Source organism: Chelonia mydas, chromosome 7 (assembly GCF_015237465.2).
Source record: "Chelonia mydas isolate rCheMyd1 chromosome 7, rCheMyd1.pri.v2, whole genome shotgun sequence".
NCBI lineage: Eukaryota > Metazoa > Chordata > Testudines > Cheloniidae > Chelonia > Chelonia mydas.
This window is the reverse complement of record NC_057853.1, coordinates 99,579,564-99,604,031: the sequence shown is the minus strand read 5'-3', so window position 1 is coordinate 99,604,031 and position 24,468 is coordinate 99,579,564. Positions and strand designations below refer to the sequence as shown.

Below are 24,468 nucleotides of genomic sequence, written 5' to 3'. Positions count from 1 at the left end.
TATGGGACATACCCCAAAGGCTTCCTCTCTGTAGACATTGTCTTCCTGCAGCCCTCCCTGGGCTCAGTTCTTACTCAGTCCCAGCAGCCAGCCAGGCGTTCCTTTTTGCTCCCTGGTCCCTGCTAGCAACTGATCTGTCCATGATCCTGCTGCTTCTTCAGCCAGGCAGGAAGAGAGTCCTAACTCCCTGAACACCAGGCAGCAACTGACTGACTCTGACCCTGCATCTCCTTTTATGTGAGTCTGCTGGGCCCTGATTGGCTGCTCCCTGCAGCCTCCCTCATCAGCTGCTTCCCCGCAACCACTCTAGGCCACTTGGAGGACTTCTCTTCTGCTCCTCTCTGGAACAGAGTGCGATAGGAACCTAAGGCCTTCAGCAGGGTCACAGACTGTATGTATGATTTTGCATTGATCTTTCTGAGTTTGTTCAGTAATGATGACAGCTTTGGTTTATTTTTTCCTCTATTTTTGGGAAGGTTTAAATTGTGAGTATACTTCTTTTCCCATTAATTTTTGCTGAGGTTGCACACACAGTTCTTCCTGGCAGATAACGAAGCCTACATTTTGTAAATGATAAGGGTAGCTGAATTTGCAAGCAAGCTATATGTGAAAAACTGTCACTTTTATGGCAGTGATTACAACTATGGCAGTGATTACAACCTTGTCACATGTTGCTATAGCTACCCCATGAATCTGGGAAGCATGAACTCCAAAAAGCTGGGAGTAAAAAGTACTTCCATCTTAAGAGTATATATGCTGTTTGCATTTCTAATGTGTCCTGGTTGAATGTTGTTGTTACGTACCTTCACAACTTCTGGACCTGTGGTTGCTAAGGAGATCTACTGATGAAAAGCACAATGTAAGAGCTAGGTAGTATTTTTTAATGTCAGGGTAAGGGGCAGGCTGGAGGAAAGATGCTATTGCTAGAGTTATCCCCTACTCTCTGCTTATCCCCAGCTGCTGTGTTGACCTCTTGGGGATGCTGGCAAGATGCCATAATTTGTGGCTCTAGTTTGGTGCCCAGTGCAGGCTACCTTTGCGTGCCCCTTCTCAAGCTGCTCTGAACACAATGTTATAGGCCTCAGGCACATGCATGCTTTTAATGTATACCATGCAGTTTGCATTACCTTGCAAGTATACTATGTTCCCTGTATTATTTGCCAGTACAGCTGTGTTTTGTATTTAAATGCAAACTCACATCAAATGGAGTTATTCACTAAAAACTTTCAGGAAGTAAATCCTGACCTTGATTTGTGTTTGGTTCTGAATATAAATCCAGTGTAACTGAGAAGCTGAACAGGAAATGGCAGGAAATACAGAAAGGAAGATTGTGTATTTTGAGTATAATCTTCAAATATAGAGGGTAAAATGATCATATCTAATCTGGAGGAATCCTTTAGTAGGGTACTATCAGAACTGGGGTTAAATCTAGAGTTGGGTGAAACTTTTGATCCAAATCTTTTTTCAGTGGAAAATATAAATTTGGGAACACTGAACCAAATAAAAAAAATATAAAATAAAAAAAATAAATTGAAATGCTTTCTTTTGACATTTTCAAAATGAAACATTTTGATTTTTGAGTTCAAAATAATGTTTTGTTTAGAAATTTTCTTTTGTTTTAAAACTATTAAAAGTTAAATGTTCAAAACCAAAACCAAAAGATTCATTTTGGGTCAAATGAAATGTTCAGCCCCAAATTATCTTCTTCTTTTGCTTTTCAGTTTGCTCATTTAAAAAAAAAAGTTTTTGGTTCATCCCAAACTAAATTTTTTTTCCCAACACTTCAGAATTGGCAGCAAACTGAAAAAAAATGTTATTCGCCCAGCACTAGTTGGGTCCTATTTTATCAAACAGCTACAATAATGAACTAGAAGAGGGAATAAAGGATTAAAATTCAAAGAGGGATTAAAATTCAAAATGATCGGGACAAACTGGAGAAAGGGTCTGAAGTAAATAGGATGAAATTCAATAAGGACAAATGCAGAGCACTCCATTTAGGAAAGAACAATCATTTGCACACATATGAAATGGGAAATGACTGCCTAGGAAGGACTACTGCTGAAAGGGATCTGGGGGTCATTGTGGACCACAAGCTAAATATGAGTCAACAGTGTACTGCTGTCGCAAAAAAACCAAACATTATTCTGGGATGTATGAGCAGGAGTGTTGTAAGCAAGACACAAGAAGTAATTCTTCCGCTCTACTCTGTGCTGATTAGGCCTCAACTGGAGTATTGTGTCCAGTTCTGGGCACCACATTTCAGGAATGATGTGGACAAATTGGAGAGAGTCCAGAGAAGAGCAACAAAAATGATTAAAGGTCAAGAAAACATGACCTATGAGGGAAGATTGAAAAAACTGAGTTTCTTTAGTCTGGAAAAGAGAAGACTGAGAGGGGACATAACAGTTTTCAAGTATGTAAAAGGTTGCTACAAGGGGGAGGAAGAAAAATTGTTGTTCTTAACCTCTGAGGATAGGACAAGAAGCAATGGGCTTAAATTGCAAGTAAGGGAGGTTGTGGAATCTCCATCATTGGGGATTTTTAAAAGCAGATTGGACAAACACCTGTTCGGAATGGTCTTGATAATTAGTCCTGCCATGAGTGCGGGGGACTGGACTAGATGACCTCTCAAGGTCACTTCCTGTCCTGTGATTCTATAAACAACATATTAGCAAAACTCACAGAAGATATGAAATTGAGAGAGGTTCTAAATACTAATGAGGGCAGTAAATAAATACAAAAGAACCTAGAGATCTTAGAAGAACAATTAAAAGAAACAAATGGAGTTTTAACCTGGGGAAAATGCAAGTGATTCCATCTGGTGAAAAATCATTCAAAATACCATTTCTCAGAGAGGAACCTGAAAAACAGTAATGCTGAAGGTTTGGTGATAGTGACAACAATACGATGAGTTTGCAATGCAGAAGGGTACCAGAAACTTAGATGGTTGTGTGATGCATATCAGATGTGTCATATTACAATGCTGGGAGGTATGGTAATAGTCCCTCTCTAAATCAATATATTCTGGGCAGCAGAAGAATATTGACAAATTGGAAGTTGTTCAGAGAAGGGAAACAAAAAGGATTATGGAAGAGGAGGCTGGGGACTGTCTTCTGAGGAAAGATAAGAATGATATCTAACTAAATGAAGAAGGAAAGGAAATGATAAGTCTTCAAATATTTGAAGGAAAGAGTAATTATTTGTGTCTGGAGTGGGGGAACAATTATAACTAGGAGTAATGGGATGAAATTAAGAAAGGACAGACTTTGGTTGATCGTCAAGAACAACTTTCAGACAATGAAATCTTTTAAGATGTGAAATAGTCTCTCAAGGGAGTCTATTGCTTGTGCCATTTAAAACTAAGCCCCAACTTTTTGTCCCATTAAAAAGCTAGACTGGACAAAGCACTGTAAAATCTGTTTGTAGAGAACAAATCCTCCATTGAGAGTGTGGTGGTTGAGATGATCTAATGGGTATTTTCTCTCTCTAATTTATGATTCTGTGCTGGAAAGGATGCAAGATGCAATTTTTGATGTTTCCTACACACAAATATATAACTGACCTGATTAAAGAAGTCTTACAGTATTTCTCACTAAAAAAGGTTGCTGTCACCTTTGTCCAGTGCTGCTTTGTAGAAGAAAGTAAAAAGGGCTGGTAGGAGGAGGAAGAATTGTTAGAGAATATTGAAAACTTACTGAATAATGTAAGGAAAATAGAAAAAATTAAAATGACATATAGATCTTATACCACGTGCCATTATAGGGAAAGAGAGAAATACACACTGAATATATTTATTTATATTCCAAGCCAATAAAACAGAAAGGCTTCTAGTCTGGTAAACCAGTGGTACATATTACAGGGGCTGAGAAATCCACAGTGCATCAATGCCTATATGTGGAAGATTAATACAAAATTAAAAGATCCCTTGTTAGCCCTACCACCCACCCATCTGCTGACCAACCTCATCTGCTACTGCTTCAGCAAGCACTATGGCTCCATGCTTGGTAGAGGGATGGGTATTATTAATCAGATACAATAGGAGATGTTGAACATTCATGGCCCTGCAGAGTCTGGTGTTGCTGGTGTCTGCAGTGAAGATTGTGGGGAGAAGGCTGTTTGCTGCCGGTCAGAAATTCTACCAAAAACAAAAACAAAACAAAACAAAAAACCTGCCGGTGTTTTTGTGACACTCCTAGGAAGCAAAAATTCCGTAGCTTTGCACAGCCCTGCTCCCAGTATTATTCTTTGTGATTAGGCTAATGAGCCCTGACTCTTACAGGTATAGTATGCTGTGATACCCACAGGGGTTGGGATCTTCATCAGACAATTAGGTCTCTCCCTCTGTGCAAGCATTTTATAATAAAAAATAAGTAGTCGTAATACAGCTTTGAAGCTGGTCAGCATAGCCATTAGCCTGCACAGTTCTTGAGTTAAACTACATTTGCTTATACAGACTTGTTTGCAGTACATTTGCTTGGTAATGAATGTAAATGTTTTATTAAAGTAAATGTTTAGATTTCTTGAATACATTTTGATTTTGTTAACTTCAAAAGCTGGATACATTAAGGTTATATTTATTTGGATCTGGGCAACATACTGTACCCATACTGTATGGTTTCATCTCAATTCAAACTAAATACAGTGGTTGCCATTCAAAAGTCAGCAGCTACCAACGGTTAATGCAGAGTGGTATCTGAGCTCACACAGTTATTGCCGTGTACTTAAAACATTTATATGTAAAAAAAATATATATAAAGATGAATACCACTGTATTTTGCAGTTTTTAAAAAAAAATCCTCCAGAATAATTCTGAATCTTTCTGAAGATTTTAATCTGGTTTAGCAATATTTTTCTTTTGGTTTCCTCTGTCCTGGGACCAGCTGGCCTGGCCTGTTCTGTCCTGGTGATATATAGTGTAGTTGGCACACACAATAAGCACCTACTTCGCCAAGTGTGGAATGTAGTTGGTCAAGTCTCATCCCTCCAATATTTTTTATAATCCCTTACTCTCTGCTACATTCATAGAGAGCACTTTAGGGCTCATCTGTCAAAAGCATCAGCATGACTTGGTTAACTATTAGCTTTTATTTATTCTTTTTTTAAAACCAGTTCCTGACCCAAATTCCCATTTGTCAAAGATAAGTCCCCTTTCGGTTAAAAAGCCAGAATGAACAGATATCCTGCACTGTATCCTATAAACAAACAAACTTGGGCTTTGCTAGATGAAACTAGGCAGCAAATTCCAGAGCTGAGAGGCTTCCACCAACAAAGGTGTTTCTGGAAAGGATAAATGCTGGGTGTTCTCTGTAATTAAATTCACAATGTGCATGGAAACTTTGGGCTACCAGAGGCACCTTGGACTCATACTGCTCCTAGTTGGAGACAAGGGTTCCATTACTGAAGAGAATTCTTTGCCTTTCTTGGGGTGGTCAGGGTACTGGCTTTTCTTGAATAAGCATTTTTATACATCTCTTGACATTGATAATCTCATTAATTATCACCTGGTGTCTAATTTCCTGGTTGTTTTTTGGTGGGGGTGGAGGGTTATAGAGAAGGTGGTTTCAAAACAAGTCTGCAAAAGTCCTCATATTTCCTTGATCCTTGCCAATCTGGTTTTAGGACTGCCTGTAAGGACCCTGTCCTGTTTTCCTGACTGATGAACTGCTGCCAATAGAAAAAAATTCAGGTGCTCGCCTGATTCTCTTTGATCTACCAGCCACCTTTGAGAGCATTGACCACAAAGTGTACTGACATGGCTGCAGGGCCAGGCCTTAGATGGAGCTGCTCTTTTGCTACAATGTCTGTTTTGTTTGACATAACAAAGGTTGTCATTCCGATACCCTCCTGTTGGATGTGTGTAATGCTGTGAAGGATGCTATTGAGATGGCATGTTCGGTGTGTTTTCTATGTAGATGGTACTCCAGTCCATGTTTTCTTTTCATTGGAGAATCCAGCTGGTACAGTTGTTGAGCATTCCAGATATATTGGATGAAAGAGAACTGCCTGCAGTTTAATCCAGATAAAACAGATTGTTGTGGTAGTTTGAGAACAAGCTGTAAGAAATGGCAAAGGTGATATCTCTTCTCTCATTAGGGAGAATTTTGTTGCCTTTAGCTCCTCAGATTTGAATCAAGGACAGAATATGGCCCTTAGGGGGAGTGAGTGAGACAGAGTATATTATTCAGCAAGAGGATGAATAGCAGACTACAGGAGTTGCTTCACTTACTTCTGTATTTTATACTGCACTTAAAAGTGTTGGACAATTGTAGTACTAGCAAAATTTGACACCTGCTTTGCCTTTCTATTTCGGAAAAGCTGCACAGCCAGATTTCTTAGATACTACTTCTTCAGTTCCTGTATATTGCAGATTGCTTTAATATCGCATAAGGGATTGGAAAGGAAGCTTCAGCTCCTTTCATATCATTATTGTTGCTAGGAAACCACTCCCTTTGACTATGTATGTTCAGCATGTCTGTATTTGCCTTTGGCTCTCAGAAGGACAAAAATCACCATGTGGTGCTGGGAAAAAAATGTTCAAAACTACTTTAAAAATTAAAACTCTGCCAACTGATTTTCTGGATTACAGATGCCGCTGCTGCTGGTATTCTACAGTTTGCAAACAGTACAGATGAGACACAGTCAGATCCTCCCAAGCTTCATGTGCTTTAAAGTCAGGCTGCATTCTTAGTGCTTCCTTCTGCTACCTGCACTGTCTGAGCAGCTAAAGCACCATATGGGAAAGGGGACAAGGAGTGCTTGTGCTTAGTTACCATTCAGGAGAAACCACTTCCTTGTTATCCATATGTTTAGCATGTTGCACATATTCTCTGGCTTTCAGAAGAAAGTGACTTGATTTATAGAGTTTTGTTTTCTAGGGAAAAGAAGGCTCTTTTTTTCTCTCTCGCTCTCTAAACTTGAGCTTCAAGATTGAAGAACATCCTAAAAACAGAGTCTTAGATATAAACATGTTGGGGTCATGTTGCGGTTGCTTTTCAGTCTTTCCCAGCAGGCTCCAAGCCAATGAGTAAGTATTTTGAAATACTATTTTGAGGGTTAGCTGGTTGTTTTTGTTTTGTTTTTTGAGCGAGAAGTTAGAAAAGTTAAGGCTCAATTATATAAGGTGATGGTTACATTTTTCATCCAAAATGGAAGCCCAAGTTTTGCCCAGGGTGCAAGGGGCATTTGCGTGAACAAATCAAGTAGAATGGGCAACATTAAAAAGTCAACATTTAACAATAGTTAGAAAAAAGTGGTATCAAACAGCAGTTATTTATATTCAAAGAAGAGGGAGACATTCTAGTATCAGGGCAGCAACTGATTGGAAATACTCATTTTTAACATAGAGAAACTAGTTATAGAGCGGGGTGGTCCCTGTCCACAAATCAGAATTGTTGGGTGCACAAAAACCTGCGTATCTCCAGAGTAGTCTGGAGCGTAAACACATATCATCTGGGATGAAGGAGCTGAAAACGTGGTCCTTCAGTTTTATAGAAGTATTTGCTACAGAGAGATTTGTGTTAGATTGTCTTTCTAGAGCTATAGCTGGTAGCAGTACATTCTTGCATGAAGAATAAAATAATGTTCTGGGGCTTCTTGGGTTGTGATCTCAGTTTCTCATTCTTTCATATACACTGAAGAATAAAAGGAAAGTCACAGCCCAAACTATTAGGGCCAGTCCAATGGGTTTCTGCTTTGTCTTCATCTGAATCTATTGTGTGAAGTGAATGAGTGAGAAGCTCAATGCTGCTAGGCCTGCTGCCGCCAGCATTTGTGCTGTTAATGGGATGTACATCCAGTGCCAAGCGTCTTCGCAGAACAAAGAAATGTTAATGAAACTTACTAGTGAATTCTAACCTCTGAAAAACAATGCAAAAATTAACAAAGCACTCCCCACCCTGCTCCATTTTAGCTGTGTTGCAGCCTCTGCTCGTCTTTGCTAAAAGAATCCCATGCTCTGCTCCAGGCACAGATTCTTTGTTCTAGACCTCTATTCCTGCTCCCTAACTATAGGCTACCTCCTGCTATAAGCTCAGTACTGATCACACAACTTCCATTCTTCATATTAATTCTCCTGTTTAATGTGACACCCCAATATCATAGCTAATTTTATTATTCATTTACAAGAATTATTAATTACTATTTGTAGTACAGTAGCACCTATAGGGCCCAGCTGAGATTGGGGCACCATTGTACTACACATGTAAGAGGCTTACAGTCTAAATAGACAAGACACACAAAAGAGGAGGAGAAAGGAAGGACTATGATTAGAGATTAAGTGATTTGCCCAAGGTTACAGAATCTGTGGCAGAGCTTGGAACTGAACAGAGATCTGTAGAGTTTCAGACCTGTGCCTTAACTACAAGCTGTCCTGATTTGAAAGCATTATGGCTATTAACGCTGCACTCACCTGATCCTTCTTGTTCACCTCTACCCCGATATAACGCGACCCAATATAACACGAATTCGGATATAAAGTGGTAAAGCAGCGCTCTGGGGGGCGGGGCTGCGCACTCTGGTGGATCAGCACGTCAGCGTGTCTGGCTCTGACACACTGCTCTGAGCAGCGTGTTAAAGGTGCTGGGCCGGGACGAGGGGTTGGATAAGGGGCAGAGGGTCTCTGGGGCAGTCAGGGGACAGGGAAGGTTGGATGGTTCGGAGGTTCTGGGGTGGGACGGTCAGGGGACAGGGAACAGGAGCATTGGATAGGGCGTGGGAGTCCCAGGGGGCCTGTCGGGGGTGTGTGTGTGTGTGTGTGTGGATAGGGGGCGGGGCAGTCAGGGGACAGAGAGCAGGGGGGTTGGGTAGGGGGTAGGGTCCTGGGGGTGATTAGGGATGGGGGGGGGGTCTCTGGAGGGGGCGGTCAGGGGACAAGGAGCAGGGGGGCTTAGATAGGGGGTGGGTCTTGGGAGGGGTGGTTAGGGGCGGGGGGGTCTCTGGAGGGGATAGTCAGGGGACAAGGAGCAGGGGGGGTTGGATGGATCGGGGGTTCTGAGGGATCAGTCAGGGGGCGGGAAGTGTCTATTAATAACGGAAATGCTCGAGGCCAAAGCAAGTTTGATGTAACGCGGTTTCACCTATAACGCGGTAAGATTTTTTGGCTCCCGAGGACTGCATTATATCGGGGTAGAGGTGTACTTGTCTTTTGTCTATTCTGGCTCCTATTTAAAGAGGTAGGAGGGAGAAGGGTCATTTAGATTTCCTTCTTTCGCCATCCCCTTCTAAAAATACTGTTCAAAAAATAAACCCAAGCCTTGAAAGCTTTGGTTGTGCTGGCAAATTACAAACCTTTTTATGAATGGGTTTAAAACTCTCCAGACCTGTTCCTGCCAACCTTACGTACCACCCAAGTAGAGGTGTGACCTTGAGTACCACAGAACAGGGTGAATTTTTATAATATATCACAATTACAGCAACACCTGTGCTAAATACCTTTGTGCTGATCTACTGCAAGAATTCACAGGGTATTCAATTGCCTCAGAATGTTTAATTTCTGCATTGTCAACAAGCCACAGGTGTACACTACATGAGCAGATGAAAATGTGATTTGGACTGGTGTGATGACAGTTCCGAGTCCACAATGCATTTGTCTTAAGATACATTTGTGCATCTGTTAACTCTAGCAAATGACTAAATAGTTTCCAGAGGTATTTTATCACATCGACCTTTTTTTATCTCTCGAGAACATTGGGAAGGGATCATAACAATATTGGGGAGGCTTGCACAGGACAGGTGAAGGTTGATGTGCACTCCTGAGATTTATATGTTTATACTCTTTGTAGAGTTAAGTTCCGAAGTATCTCAAACGTATACCCCATTTATTCTAATGGAAGTGCTATGGGCAATTAATTTGAGACAAAAATGGCAACAAAAATGATTAGGGGTATGGAACAGCTTCCATATGAGGAGAGATTAATAAAATTGGGACTTTTCAGATTGGAAAAGAGATGAGTAAGGGGGGGAATATGATAGAGTCTATAAAACCATGACTGGTGTGGAGAAAGTAAATAAGGAAGTTTCAGAGTAACAGCCATGTTAGTCTGTATCCGCAAAAAGAAAAGGAGTACTTGTGGCACCTTAGAGACTAACAAATTTATCTGAGCATAAGCTTTCGTAAGCTACAGCAAGGAAGTGTTATTTACTCCTTCTCATAACATAAGAACTAGGGGTCACCAAATTTCACCAAATGAAATTAATAGGCAGCAGGTTTATAACAAACAAAAGGAAGCATTTCTTCACACAACCCACAGTCACCCTGTGGAACTCTTTGCCAGAGGATGTTGTGAAGGCCAAGACTATATAACAGGGATTAAAAAAAACCTAGATAAATTCATGGAGGATAGATCCATCAATGGCCATTAGCCAAGATGGGCAGGGATGGTGTCCCTAGCCGAATGGATCACTGGATGAATACCTGTTCTGTTCTTTCCCTCTGGGGCACCTGGCATTGGTCACTGTTGGAAGACAGGATCCTGGGCTAGTTGGACCTTTGGTCTGACCCAGTATGGCCATTCTTATGTTCTGAAATGTGTGACCTACATTCCCCATGCTGGAACTTTCCCATGGGTGTTTCCACTTTAGCCTATCTTTGGATTCAAGATATTTAGTTTCTTGGTATCTGCTTTCAGGGTTTACATATACTTTATTTCTATTTAATTAATATTTTAAAACTGTGCCTCTGCCTTGAAGAGAAAATGATCCACTCCAAATGCAGCAAATGTGTTACTTTTGTTTGAAATAGTGTCTGAACAAATGGCTCAGCACACATTAATCTTTTCTGTTTCTATATCTTCTTGTTTCTTTCCATCTTCAGTGACATTGGTATAGGATCTTTATAGCTAAAATATCATTCACCAAGCACATCTACTATAGTAGTATTTCTGTTGCCTTGGCTATCCTTTTGGAGTGTTGTCTCTGGCTAAATTCTTAGCAAAGCCCTAAGATATCTCTTTACATTTTAGCAAGTGTTTTAAAATTATCGTTATCAGGATATACCACTATGGCTGCAGTATCTTGATTTATTCTGCCTGTTGATGTTTGCTTCATGTAACAACAGTATGTGCCCTGTAAATAACATACTGCATCTCAGGAAATGAAAGATGTTTTGAATAAATAAATAATATCCTGCTGACTGCTGAGTCTCCCTGCTTTGGTAATGTAGTGTGTAAAAGAGAGTAAATATAACCCTCCTCCTGGGCATTTCCAGACTGCAACATGCCCTCTCCATTTTGTTGTGGTTAAATATACACCCCATCAGAAGACCAGGGACCCTCATTTGGATTGACTTTAGAATTAATATTTCAGATATTGCAATGATATGCCCAAGTCCACCAATTTATGTCTTTTTTTAAATCAGGATGCTAGCAGTTGGAATCAGTAGATCTAAGGTCTACTATAGCTTAAAATGTGTCGAGCTACTTGGTAGTAATGTTGGTACCTCTGAACACAAGAGACATCTGAAAATCCAGGATCGATGTGTGATATTTGCCCCTCTAGTGTCTTCTGCTTGCATTTTAAAAGCTGTGATATGTGATGGCCACATCATGTTGCATTGGGTCATGTGACGTGGTGAACCTGACACATGATCTAATACAAACTGACGAGCATGCGATGCTGAATGAGAACTTAAGAAAATACTTCATTTTTAACAAGAGGGCAGGAGCGAGCAATTATGAGCAGGAAGTGGATTAAGACAAGTGGCTATCTTGGTATAATCATCTGTAATTACATAATTAATCACAGGTTTAGCTTAATAGGTGATATAATAAATGAAAAGGACATAAAATATTAATCTAAATATGTTTAAGTTGGGATGGGTAGTTGCATTAACTTTACATGCTTGGTTTGGATGGGTATACAGAATTATACATTAAGAAATATAACACCTCCCACTGAGACTGAAAACTGAGACATGAATGGTTTGCAAATTTTGAAGCTGAATCATTTTCACAAACTATGGCTTAGGTAAAAGACAGAAATCTATCAAATGTTGTACAGATTAACTTATCACCTAGTTAAATGGGCTGTCAGTCTGGGATGACTGTGCTTGGCAGGGTGAATTCAAATGCATGTAAATTTCCCTGGTGGCTGACTAGCGAGTATGGTGGAGCTGTCAAATGATGACATGTGAAAATACATTAACATTGTTTAAAATATATTTGAAGGGGATAGCTCATATTTTGATAACATTTTCACAGGCAAATGATTTGTATGAGATCTGAAATACCGACCACATAATTCATTCTGCAAGTTTTTTTAATAGTAACTCTTCAGATATGTTTTGTGTTTTAAAAGAAGCCCCCAAACAATTAACAGTTACCACATAAACCGGTTCGAGTCCCATGTGCCACCATTGTATAGAGTCAGTGTTCCGACAGCCTCGCTTGTCAGTTTCACTTGATCTTACAAAAAGTGATTAGAAACTTCAAAAGAACCAATTACACAGTCCATTGTGTTATACACCTGTGAATTTTTTTAAAAGCACAGAGTCTCTTGGTCCTCAACATAATTGTACTCTCTATTTTTAATCTCTAGTATTTATTTGGAAGACAGATTTCCTGACTTAATGAGATTTTTCTCAACATTTGAGGAAAACAAAGTATTAAAAGTTCTCTACTGCGTTAGTTTTCCTTAATTCTTTCTTTAGTGTTTAGTGACATCTGAATAATTAAAAGCAAACAAACAAACAAAAAAAACAAAGGATGTTTGTGATGGTCAGTTAGTTTGTTCCCAGTTACATATGTTACCAGAATTCTTCAATGGTAACATAAAGATATAGCTTATACTGGGAAAGGGTCATAGCCTAGACGTGAACATGTGTTGACTGAGTTGTATGATATGAAAAGTCTTAAATCTTCAGAGGGGAGAGCATAGCCTGGCCTAAAAACGGCAGATCTCACAGTTCAGCAGTCAACCATGGGGTCTGATACATGAAAAAAAATTACTTATGCTGTCAGGTTCTATTATTTACATGATCTTTCTATTGTTCAGCTGGGGATGTGGATGTGCAATTCAGCTAGAAAAATTGCAGATTTACACAGATGGGTACTGGCATGTGACCAGGGTTTAAACAAAATGCATGGGTAAAAATCAAGCACAGGCAATGCTGGCGGCTGATTTCAAGGTGAGAGTGTTTACAGATACTTGTTGGTATGTAAGGCTCCCTTCACAATGATGGCTGTGATGATGGGCAAGTATTGTTACTATTTTGAATATTTAGACATCTTGACTTACTATTGGGATACTGGTTATGGGGCCGTGTCGCACCATAAAAAGCCTAAACATAGCTGGCATTCAATAGCAAAAGTACTCTTTCAATGGGACAGTATAAACTGACAGACCTTACAGAGGTCAGGAAATAGATCTTTTTCTTCCATCTATGGGGGATGTTATGATGCTGAGAAGAGGGGATTAAAAGAGCAGAGAGAGCTTCCTTTCTCTTGTATCTGTTGTTCCTCTGTTTTGTTGTGGACAATGTAATGAAGCATCACTTGCTACAGTAAGATGCGAGAGTTGGAAGATGGAATACAGTATTAATCACAGTCAGTGCAAGTGCAACAGTAAACCTATTGCCTATAAAGCTCACTGTAAATTTTGTGAATTAACTTTATGTTCATAAGAACATAAGAATGGCCATACTGGGTCAGACCAAAGGTCCATCCAGCCCAATATCCTGTCTATCGACAGTGGCCAATGCCAGGTGCCCCAGAGGGAGTGAACTTAATGGGTAATGATCTAGTGATCTCTCTCCTGCCATCCATCTCCACCCTCTGACAAACAGAGGCTAGGGACACCATTTCTTACCTATCCTGGCTAATAGCCATTAATGGACTTAACCTCCATGAATTTATCCAGTTCTCTTTTAAACCCTGTTATAGTCCTAGCCTTCACAACCTCCTCAAACAAGGAGTTCCACAGGTTGACTGCTGCTGAGTGAAGAAGAACTTCCTTTTATTTGTTTTAAACCTGCTACCCATTAATTTCATTTGGTGGCCCCTAGTTCTTATATTATGGGAACAAGTAAATAACTTTTCCTTATTCACTTTCTCCACACCACTCATGATTTTATATACCTCTATCATATCCCCCCTTAGTCTCCTCTTTTCCAAGCTGAAAAGTCCTAGCCTCTTTAATCTCTCCTCATATGGGACCCGTTCCAAACCCCTAATCATTTTAATTGCCCTTTTCTGAACATTTGCTAATGCCAGTATATCTTTTTTGAGATGAGGGGACCACATCTGTACGCAGTATTCAAGTAATGGTCTCAAGTTGCAGTGGGGGAGGTTTAGGTTGGATATTAGGAAAAACTTGTTCACTAGGAGGGTGGTGAAACACTGGAATGCATTACCTAGGGAGGTGGTAGAGTCTCCTTCCTTGGAAGTTTTTAAGGTCAGGCTTGACAAAGCCCTGGCTGGGATGATTTGATTGGGGATTGGTCCTGCTTTGAGCAGGGGGTTGGACTAGATGACCTCCTGAGGTCCCTTCCAACCCTGATATTCTATGATTCTATGTGGGTGAGCCATGAATTTATATAAGGGCAATAAGTTATTCTCCGTCTTATTCTCTATCCCTTTTTTAATGATTCCTAACATCCCGTTTTCTTTTTTGACTGCCGCTGCACACTGCGTGGACGTCTTCAGAGAACTATCCACAATGACTCCAAGATCTTTTTTCTGCCTACTTGTAGCTAAATTATCCCCCATCATACTGTATGTATAGTTGGGGTTATTTTTTCCAATGTGGATTACTTTATATTTATCCACATTAAATTTCATTTGCCATTTTGTTGCCCAATCACTTAGTTTTGTGAGATCTTTTTGAAGTTCTTCACAGTCTGCTTTGGTCTTAACTATCTTGAGTAGTTTAGTATTGTCTGCAAACTTTGCCATCTCACTGTTTAGCCCTTTCTCCAGATCATATACGAATAAGTTGAATAGGATTGGTCCTCGGACTGACCCTTGGGGAACACCACTAGTTACCGCTCTCCATTCTGAAAATTTACCATTTATTCCTACCCTTTGTTCCCTGTCTTTTAATCAGTTCTCAATCCATGAAAGGATCTTCCCTCTTAACCCACGACAACTTAATTTACGTAAGAGCCTTGTCAAAGGCTTTCTGGAAATCTAAGTACACTATGTCCACTGGATCCCCCTTGTCCATATGTTTGTTGACCCCTTCAAATAACTCTGATAGAATAGTAAGACATGATTTCCCTTTACAGAAACCATGTTGACTTTTGCACAACAATTTATGTTATTCTATGTGTCTGACAATTTTATTCTTTACTATTGTTTCAACTAATTTGCCTGGTACTGACGTTAGACTTACCAGTCTGTAATTGCCAGGATCACCTCTAGAGCCGTTCTTAAATATTGGCGTTACATTAGCCATCTTTCAGTCATTGGGTACAGTAGCTGATTTAAAGGACAGGTTACAAACCATAGTTAATAGTTCCGCAATTTCACAGTTGAGTTCTTTCAGAACACTTGGGTGAATGCCATCTGGTCCCAGTGACTTGTTACTGTTAAGTTTCTCAATTAATTCCAAAACCTCCTCTTGTGATACTTTAATCTGTGACAATTCCTCAGATTTGTCACCTACAAAAGACGGCTCAGGTTTGGGAATCTCCCTAACATCCTCAGCCATGAAGACTGAAGCAAATAATTCATTTAGTTTCTCTGCGATGACTTTATCGTCTTTAAGTACTCCTTTTGTATCTCAATCGTCCAGGGACCCCATTGGTTGTTTAGCAGGCTTCCTGCTTCTGATGTATTTAAAAAACATTTGTTATTACCTTTTTGAGTTTTTGGCTAGCTGTTCTTCAAACTCCTTTTTGGCTTTTCTTGTTACATTTTTACATTTAATTGGCAGAGTTTATGCTCCTTTCTATCTACCTCACTAGTTCATGCCTTACATACTCATAAAAACCCCTCAGAATCCATCTTTGAAATTCCCAGTCTTTTCAGGGGCCTCACAAATATCCCTTGTATAAACCTGTTTGAGGCTGGCCATTTTGGTTATATCTTTAGGGATCCCTGTGTGTAGAGGAGCCAGAAAACAGCACATCAAAGCAGAATCCAAATTGTGCCCCAATGTGGACAACATGTTCTCACTGTCTGGCGATACCGAAAGGAGGACAGGAGACATTTGATCTGGGTTTAATCAGGCTTTATTATTAGCTGTCTGGGACTAATCAGCAGATACAAGTGTACAGTTCAGGTAACCCCATGTCTATTCCATAATTAGCTGGGGGCTTCTATCAGATCCCCCTCTTTTTCCATCCAGGTCCCTCCAGCAAATCCATTGCAGGGACCTTACCATTCTCCCTGCAACCCTTTGTAGGAGGGTTAAGGTGGGCTATAATAATGGGGGTTGGCTCCCTGCCGTACCAATCACAGGAGTCCCCGACCGCCCCCTGTTCACTCCTTTACTGAACACCTCTTTTTAAATAATTTTCCAAGCCATTTATCCAGTCTCTGTATGCCTTTCCTATGGAGTACTTGCACTGGACATCCACCACAAGGAGGTGCCAGCCATTAGCTTGGCTACCTCCTCCCCAAACCCAGTTGGGTTCCCAGACATCTCATAATGCCCTCTTTTATATCAGTCAAAAACATGACAGCACCTAAGTCTGACAGGTGAACCCCATCTTCTCGAAACAACTGGTGCCCCATATACTGTGCCAGGATGTGAAATTACTGCCCCTCCTAGGGTCCCAAGGAATTTGGTCACCTCCCTGTTCACCTCCTTGCCTTTTCTACCCTGGGGGAAGGGGCTCATGGCTTCCCACTAGACCCTGTGCTGAAGCAGGTCTGACCATACAATGTTAATTCCTGGAAAAATTTCAAGGATCAGCCTCAAGTTCCTCCTTGCTCTGAACATTCGTTCCACCCCTTTAAGCATTCCCAAATAATTTTTTCCCTAAGGTGTACTGCAATTATATCTTGTGGCCACTGATGGGCCCACACAGCATACAGCAATGGTATCAGTGGATCCCATAACATGCCTCTCTTTGCATGCCGACTGAGTACTGCTTCACCACCGAAGCCCAGCTGCGGACCCTCGGGCAACTTGAATGCATCCTATGCACCCAAAAGACAATACTGTGCCCGCAGATCCACACCACCATCTGCATGGCCAGTCATCCAACATCTGTAATGAGATTACAACAAATTAATACTGACTTACCACCTGAAGTCTTACATCCTTTCATTGTGCGCCCGAATGCCGACACTCGATTGCTTGAATTGCCTCTGCTCCCATACCTAGCATTGCTGCTGCCATTGCTGCCCCAGTTCTGAATGAGTGGGAACCATATTCATGGGCTGGCAGCCCCAACCTTGGCAGTCCCCATCTCAACGTGGTAACAAATTGATATGTTATGAGGGGACTCCCATCACCATGCGTAAAAAGGAGGCCTTTCCCCTTTTGCTCTATTGCCATGTAGGTCTTCAAAGCCTAAACGGGGCAGAGCCCAGGGTCCCCACCCTCCCAGAGGATAACAAATTCACCCCGGCCGACTTGATCCGTCTTTGACCTTTGCAAGTGTAATATCACTGAATGCTCATGTCATTGTATATCACGCAGTTCCAAAGCCCTTCTCCCTGAGTCCCTAATGGACTAGCTCTCTGATCATGAAAGCACCAAATTATGCTATCAAGAAAGCTGCCCTGAACAAGGCCACCTCCTGTCTACTATGACACATGGCACCAAGAATCTGTGTGAGATCCCTGAGCATGTAAACTGTAATGAGACGATGGGAATCCTCCCTGGGGCCACTGGTACTTGACCACTCCGCCAAAATCCTTCAAACTAAAAAACCACTACAAGGATCTGGATCACCATTTAGCCTACTGATGAATGTAATGGCAGAAAGGGGGTTCGAGACTGTGGAGATGCCAGTTGACGGGTTGCCAACAACAGCAGGTATCGCAGTACCTGTTCCTCTGTAATGGGCCATATTGTTGACCGGCCTTCCTGAGCCTGAAATTTTATGACATCATTAAAACTTCAGTTATAGCTCTGCCACGTGTGCGGAGCAACTGATCTCCAGACCACACTGACACCAAGACCATCCTACACCAAGGTTCCATAGCGCTAGAGATCTGCTTGGGAGCTGGCTGGCTCCTGGTGCCAGCTTTAGAAGTCTGTGGATCTGAAAATGAGATAAGGCATCTGCTATGCCATTATCAATCCCAGAGAGGATATGAAGTAATGTATATTCCCTGGAGCCTTCTCGGGGGGCCAAGCCTCGGGGGAAAAACCCACAAGTTCTCCAGAGGCAACTGATTGAATGGCCTGGCCACTCTACCCCCAATTCATTCCTGCAGAATTATTGTCTTAAACCATACCCAAACCCCACCCCTGACTTTAATTATTATTTTACATAAAGGGGATAAGAACCCCCCATTAAACCCATCCACCAAATCTGACCCATCTGCTTTGCTGGGGTAGTCCCACAAGAGGCCCTTGTCTATTCCATTGCTTTAAGCTGGCCCCTTGCACAGGCTTGCATTCTGTCACCCACATCCCATTCCTGCAGGGCCTAACCTGCGGGTGGCCTTTGTTCTACAAAACACATTTTGCAATCATGCCTGAACGTCCAGATGCTGCAAAAAAACCCCAACAAAAACCATCAACTGCTGTGGTTAAATGCATGCCCGTGAATGTACTGTATGCATGCCCAATTAAACTCAGAGAAAGGCAGGAAAAACTAACTGTTTTGCAAACCTCCTACAACCCAAAAAGGAGTGTCTTAAAAATAGTTACAAAGAAAGCACAAAAATCTAATCAAATATCTTGCTTTTACTGTTTTATTGTTAAACACCAACGCAAGATTGGGCATTTTGCCACTGGCCTCAATGAGGCCAAGATTTTACCCTCTAAAAGGCAGTGTGAAGTTGCACTTCCTCAGGACTAGGCCTGAGCGAAATTTTCTGGATAAAACTTTTTTTTTTTTGGCTGTAAAATGCAAATTCAGGTTGACCAAAAAATTTTACGAATTCATATCAATTTTGACAAATTGTTTTGGCTGAAACTTAAAAGCAAAAAAGATCTTACTGGGCTATTGGCCATAAAGGAGGCATCACCATCACATTATGGTTTCTGTGAATTTAATCCTTCATTTCTTTTGCTTTTATTCCAAATACTCCAAATGGAACATTTTGTTTGATCTGAAACAATTTTTTCTGACTTTTTGGATTTGCTGAAAATTCCCCCAAATATTTTGTTTCTGGTTGAACCAATTTCTTTTTTTTTTTTTTTTTTTTTAGAATTTTCAGAACTGTCAAAGAACCGAAAAATAAGTTATTTGCACAGCTTTAGCTAGGACCAGCCCAGAAAAAACTCTTTTACTGCAAGAGATAAGTAATCTGGTACTGGCCCAAACCGGTAATTTATTACTTCCCTCTCCACGCAGGCCAGAGTGTTAGGGTGGTGACAAGACTCTGCTCGTTTCCCCACCACTTGCTACATTCTCCTCATCCAGCTGCTCAAGGCTGAGCAGCAGCCCCCAAAGCCTGGCCTGCTGTGTCTCTTGTATATAGGCTAGAGAGGCCATGCTGGAGAGTAAAGGGGTATCTTACTTGCCCTGATGTTCTGGTGTATCTATGTAAGGCACATGACAGCGTTCTTTTGAGGTAGCAGCACAGTGTGGCAGAAGTTGTCAGTAGTAGTGAGGAGAGCATCAAAGCTTGGAAGACAGAATAATGAGATGGGGAACAAAGTATTTAAGTGTGGAAGAGTGTGTAATAGGGTAAGAGGAGAGCACAAGTATATGTCAAGTTGAGAGTTAGGACAGAGATCATCATCATTGAGGAAGAGGAGGAAAAGGAAAGGACACAAGTGAGTGCAGAACAAAAGAAAAGGAAGGAGGCAGTACGAAAAAGCAAGATTTTAGGAAGAGGTAGAGTTCATGAGAGCAGACTAGGAGAGAAGGGAGGAGGAAAGGCGGGATGATGGAGGTGAAAAAAGAAATGAGGGCTGAGAGAAAGTGGAGCAGGTAAGGCAGAGAAAAAGGCCTGGTAAAAAGGGCAAAAGATTCCGTGCTCATGCCAGTGGTAAAACAAACCTCCTGTTATCTTATCTTGCAGCCATACACATTTCCACTTAAAACCCTGTAAAATGTTTTTACGGGTGTAAGTGTATTTCTTTAGGATGGGACTATATCCCAGAAGGAGACATGTCTTCATGAGTTGCCAGGGTATTTCACACATTGAATAGGTACATAAAATCCATTTAACTTGTTAGTGAATCAATTGCAGTTCCCCTGGTGTTGCACTGATGTACAGACGCTTCCTCTCAAAAAGTGGGCAAAGCTGTCTATACACAGACATGTTCCCTCCTCCCCATTGTTAAACTTTATTCAGTTTTATTAATAGGGGAAAAAAGAGCACAGAAAAAACTAGCGCTCTCATTTTCTTATGATAAGAAAGAATAAAAAGCATTTTTTTTTTTTGCTTTGCCACAAAGGGTGAGCAGAGATAGTAGTGGACTTGGACTGATTAATGGTTTTTTAGATTTGTTCTAACATGTGGAGATCTAATGGATGAACTCCCTCTGGAAAGTAGGGGAACTAACAATTCCAAAATCTCTGTGCATAACAGTGTAAAATGTATGACCTTTGGAATACAAAAACAAAGAAAGCCATAAGAAAGAAGAAAGGAAAAAAGAACATTTCTAATATCATAACTTTACTTTTACACCAGTGCCAGAATCCAGACCAGTGATGGCATGTCACTTTTCAGTCTGATCATCCTTGCCAGGACGGTTTTATAGCTATATCTATATCTATATCTAAGCAGGGAAAAACAAATGAGTGGAGGTTGTAATATAAAATAGGCTTTCTTACCTTCTCTTACATCCTTTCTGTTATTTGCTTTTGCTGTTTACAACACTAATTCCACTCCTTTCAATAGGTAAATTATACTTGTTTTGTGTGCACATGAATGTCAAGTCACTGTTATGCTACTTTATCACTTATACCCACTTACATCTGTTTTCTGACCAGCTGATATGCAATTTATACCACTGCTTGCACTCCTGCAGAGTTTATATTCAATACATATGAAAGTAGCTATTTCTGGGGTAAATGTCCATATTTTTTCAATGGGGAATTAGCTCCTGAGGCTGAAACAAAGTAACAACTGAATGTTTTGTACTTTGATATCTAATGAAGTGAGCTGTAGCTCAAATAAATTTGTTAGTCTCTAAGGTGACACAAAGTCCTCCTTTTCTTTTTGCAGATACAGACTAACACGGCTGCTACTCTGAAACCAGAAAATGAGAGTGTCTTTTTAAAGTGTGGTGTAGAAAGAGTTTAGTATGAAAGCCTCCATTTAGAGTTAAAGCCTCATTTTTGTCATTCCTAAATGTAATATTGAAATAGCATCCATTTGTAGAAGAGCCGGCGTGCCTGCTCCTCCCACAAATGATACTGCACTTTCATTCACACTGCCCTTTGCAAGGGAAAGACCATGTCTAAAGCTCTTAGCCCTTTTCTCAGATTATTTCTCAAAAGCCACTTCTGCTGTGATGCTTATTGTCCCTGATCCAGCACTGGATTTATATGGGTGGATCCCCATTGAAGTCATGGGTCTCTATATGGTAATAGCAGCTATTGGTTCTATGATTACTTTGTGCCTAGCGCAACAGAGCCCTGGCTGTGACTGGGACCCAACAGGGCACTGTTGTAACAGAAATAATAAATAATCCATTAGTAGTTCTAGATAAGGTTGTGAGTACCATATATGTATTTAAACTGTGTATTTTTTTGAAGTGCTCCAATTAAGGAGGTTCTTCATGCAAATATTGAAGCATTGTATATTCTGAATTTTTAAAATAAAACTGGATTACAGATAAAGCAGGCTGCAGAAGTCTTCATTAAAAATGCATATTGCAAAATTGAAACTTGTGTCAAATTTTTCTAGCAGTCAAATGCTTGACAATTAAAATAGCTATTTTTAAAATTTCATGAGACACAGTAAGGGCTAAATGTACAAGAAGCTTTCACACTTTTAGGATAAAACAGAAACATAGCAAGTCCATTATATTTCCTTACAAAAATGTTCCATTTGCAAAATACACTGTAATCTATTTTTAATTAAATTAGTGTATGTTGTATAGTACCTGCAGTATATTTATTAATATTTAATATTTAATTTTGAATTAATTATCTAAATGAAAGATTACTTAGCTGTGCAGAATAGACACATGGTACAATGTTCTTGCAGATCCAAATGGAGTAAATACATTTGTGTTGTATTTTTGCAGGTAAATCTTACATACTTGAATCTGAAATACTTTTAAAATGATGTTGGCAAATATATGCAGCTATAGCCAAATACAGAGTCTGGTAGCTTCTACGGCATGTGGCCAACAGGAGCTCTGCAGTTGTGAAAGCTACTGCATACCCTCAAATGTGGATAGTTGGAGAATCAAAAAGATAAAAATGGGAAAATCCAGAAGTACTGGGTTATCTAGTCCCTAGCTCCAATCACTGTAGAATTGTTTTCTACTGTATGTTTTCTATTGTTTTGTCCAGTGTATGTCCCAAGTGGTTTCTACTGTTTCCCTTAGGACATTATTCCCAAAAGTTAATAGATCTCAGTGTTAGGAAGCATTTGCCAATAATTCAGCCTTAATTTCACCCCATTACTTTGGATTATAGTAAAATGAAATCACACACTCCCCTCCACTTTCTCCCTCCAACCTTCACATCCCCATCATGTGTTAGAATATAGAAATGCAGGGCTGGAAGGGACCTCCAGAAGTCATCGAATCCAGCCCTTGGCGCTCAGGCAGGACCAAGTAAACCTAGACCATCCCTGGCAGATGTTTGTCCAACCTGTCCTTTAGAACCTCAAATGATGGGGATTCCACAGCCTGCTGGAAACCTATTCCACAACTTAACTACCCTTATAGTTAGATTTCAGAGTAGCAGCCGTGTTAGTCTGTATTCGCAAAAAGAAAAGGAGTACTTGTGGCACCTTAGAGACTAACAAATTTATTTGAGCATAAGTTTTCGTGAACTACAGCTGTAGCTGCAGCTCAAATAAATTTGTTAGTCTCTAAGGTGCCACAAGTACTCCTTTTCTTTTTCCTTATAGTTAGTTTTTCCTAATATCTAACCTAAATTTCCATTCTGCAGATTAAGTCCATTACTTCTTGTCCTATCTTCAACGGGATGGCTCACAGTCCTCTTTGTAACAGCCCTTAACATATTTGAAGGCTCTTACCATGTTACCCCTCAGGTTCTTTTTCTCAAGACTAAACATGTCCAGTTAGTTTTTTTTTTTAAAATCTTTCCTCATTGGTCAGGTTTTCTAAACCTTTTATATTTGTTTTACTTTCCTCTGGACTCTCTTCAGTTTGTCCACATTTTAGGAAAGATGTGGCACCCAGAATTGGGCACAATGCTCCAAATGGACCTCACTAGCTCTGAGAAAAGTGGAACAATTACCTCCTGTGTCTTACATACGACACTCCTGTTAATAACCCCAGAATGATATTGGCCTTTTTCACAATCATATCACATTGATTCATTCAATTTGTGATCCACTGTAAGGCCCAGATCCTTTCCAGAAATACTACGACTAGCCAGTTATTCTCCATTTTGTAGTTGTGCATTTGATTTTTTTTCCTTCCTAAGTGTAGTACGTTGCATTGTCTTTATTGAATTTCATCTTGTCGCTTTCAAACCAGTTCTCCAGTTTGTCAAGATGGCAAGATGGGGCCATCACGCCGCCCTCCTTCCTGGGCCTGGGGAGGCTGCAGTGGTGACACCACACACTCCCCTCGGCGCGCTCTCCCTCGGGGGGAAGGGGCGGGGCTGGGAGCTAGCCCATCTGTATGAACATCTGTATGAACTGTGCCTTACTCAGGTCAAGGGGAACCCTCCAGATCTCAGAGATTCTTAGGATTGTAGAAGTGCCTCCTCCTGTGATCCTCCACTCTCTTGCTTGTCACCGTTTTCTCCTGATCTGTCTGGAATCTACTGGCCAGTGTGCTTTAACGTGTCATCTGTGCTTGAACCAAAAAGGATGCGAGTCCATTAGAGCCCACAGCTACAGACCCTGACTTTTCAGTTCAAGCTGCAGAGAATCATGCTTCTAGCTCTGGAGAGCCCAGCTTAAAACCTCGTGTGTTGACCAAGATGGTGGCTATCCCATAATTGGGGTGGGAGAGGAGGATGTCTATAACCTCAGCATGGTCAGACCCCACACAGCAATCTCTCCCTAACACTTTCCCGGTTAAATCTCTCCACTGAGACCGTATGGACTGCAGCCTTTTTCACTTCTTTCTCCAACCCTAATCCTGACCGTCTTCCTTCTTCCCTATAAACCCTCAGTATATCACTGTCTCTCTCTTTCTCTCTTACTTTCTCCACCTTGTATATTTCTGTCTTCCTCTTAATTCAACCCTATTTGTTTTTCTCTCTCTCTCAAATGTGTTGGGGGCGGGGGGGCTGCCCTC

At 40.8% G+C, this 24,468-nt stretch overlaps 1 long non-coding RNA gene across 1 annotated transcript in view; it reads left to right on the top strand.

The window, feature by feature from the left end:
* The first annotated feature begins 308 nt into the window (after nucleotides 1-308).
* The window catches only part of LOC122466704, a 59,134-nt gene continuing 34,974 nt past the window's right edge, over nucleotides 309-24,468 (top strand). Inside the window, exon 1 of the long non-coding RNA XR_006292433.1 lies at nucleotides 309-391. This is a non-coding gene — a long non-coding RNA (uncharacterized LOC122466704). The remainder of the gene's footprint in view (nucleotides 392-24,468) is intronic.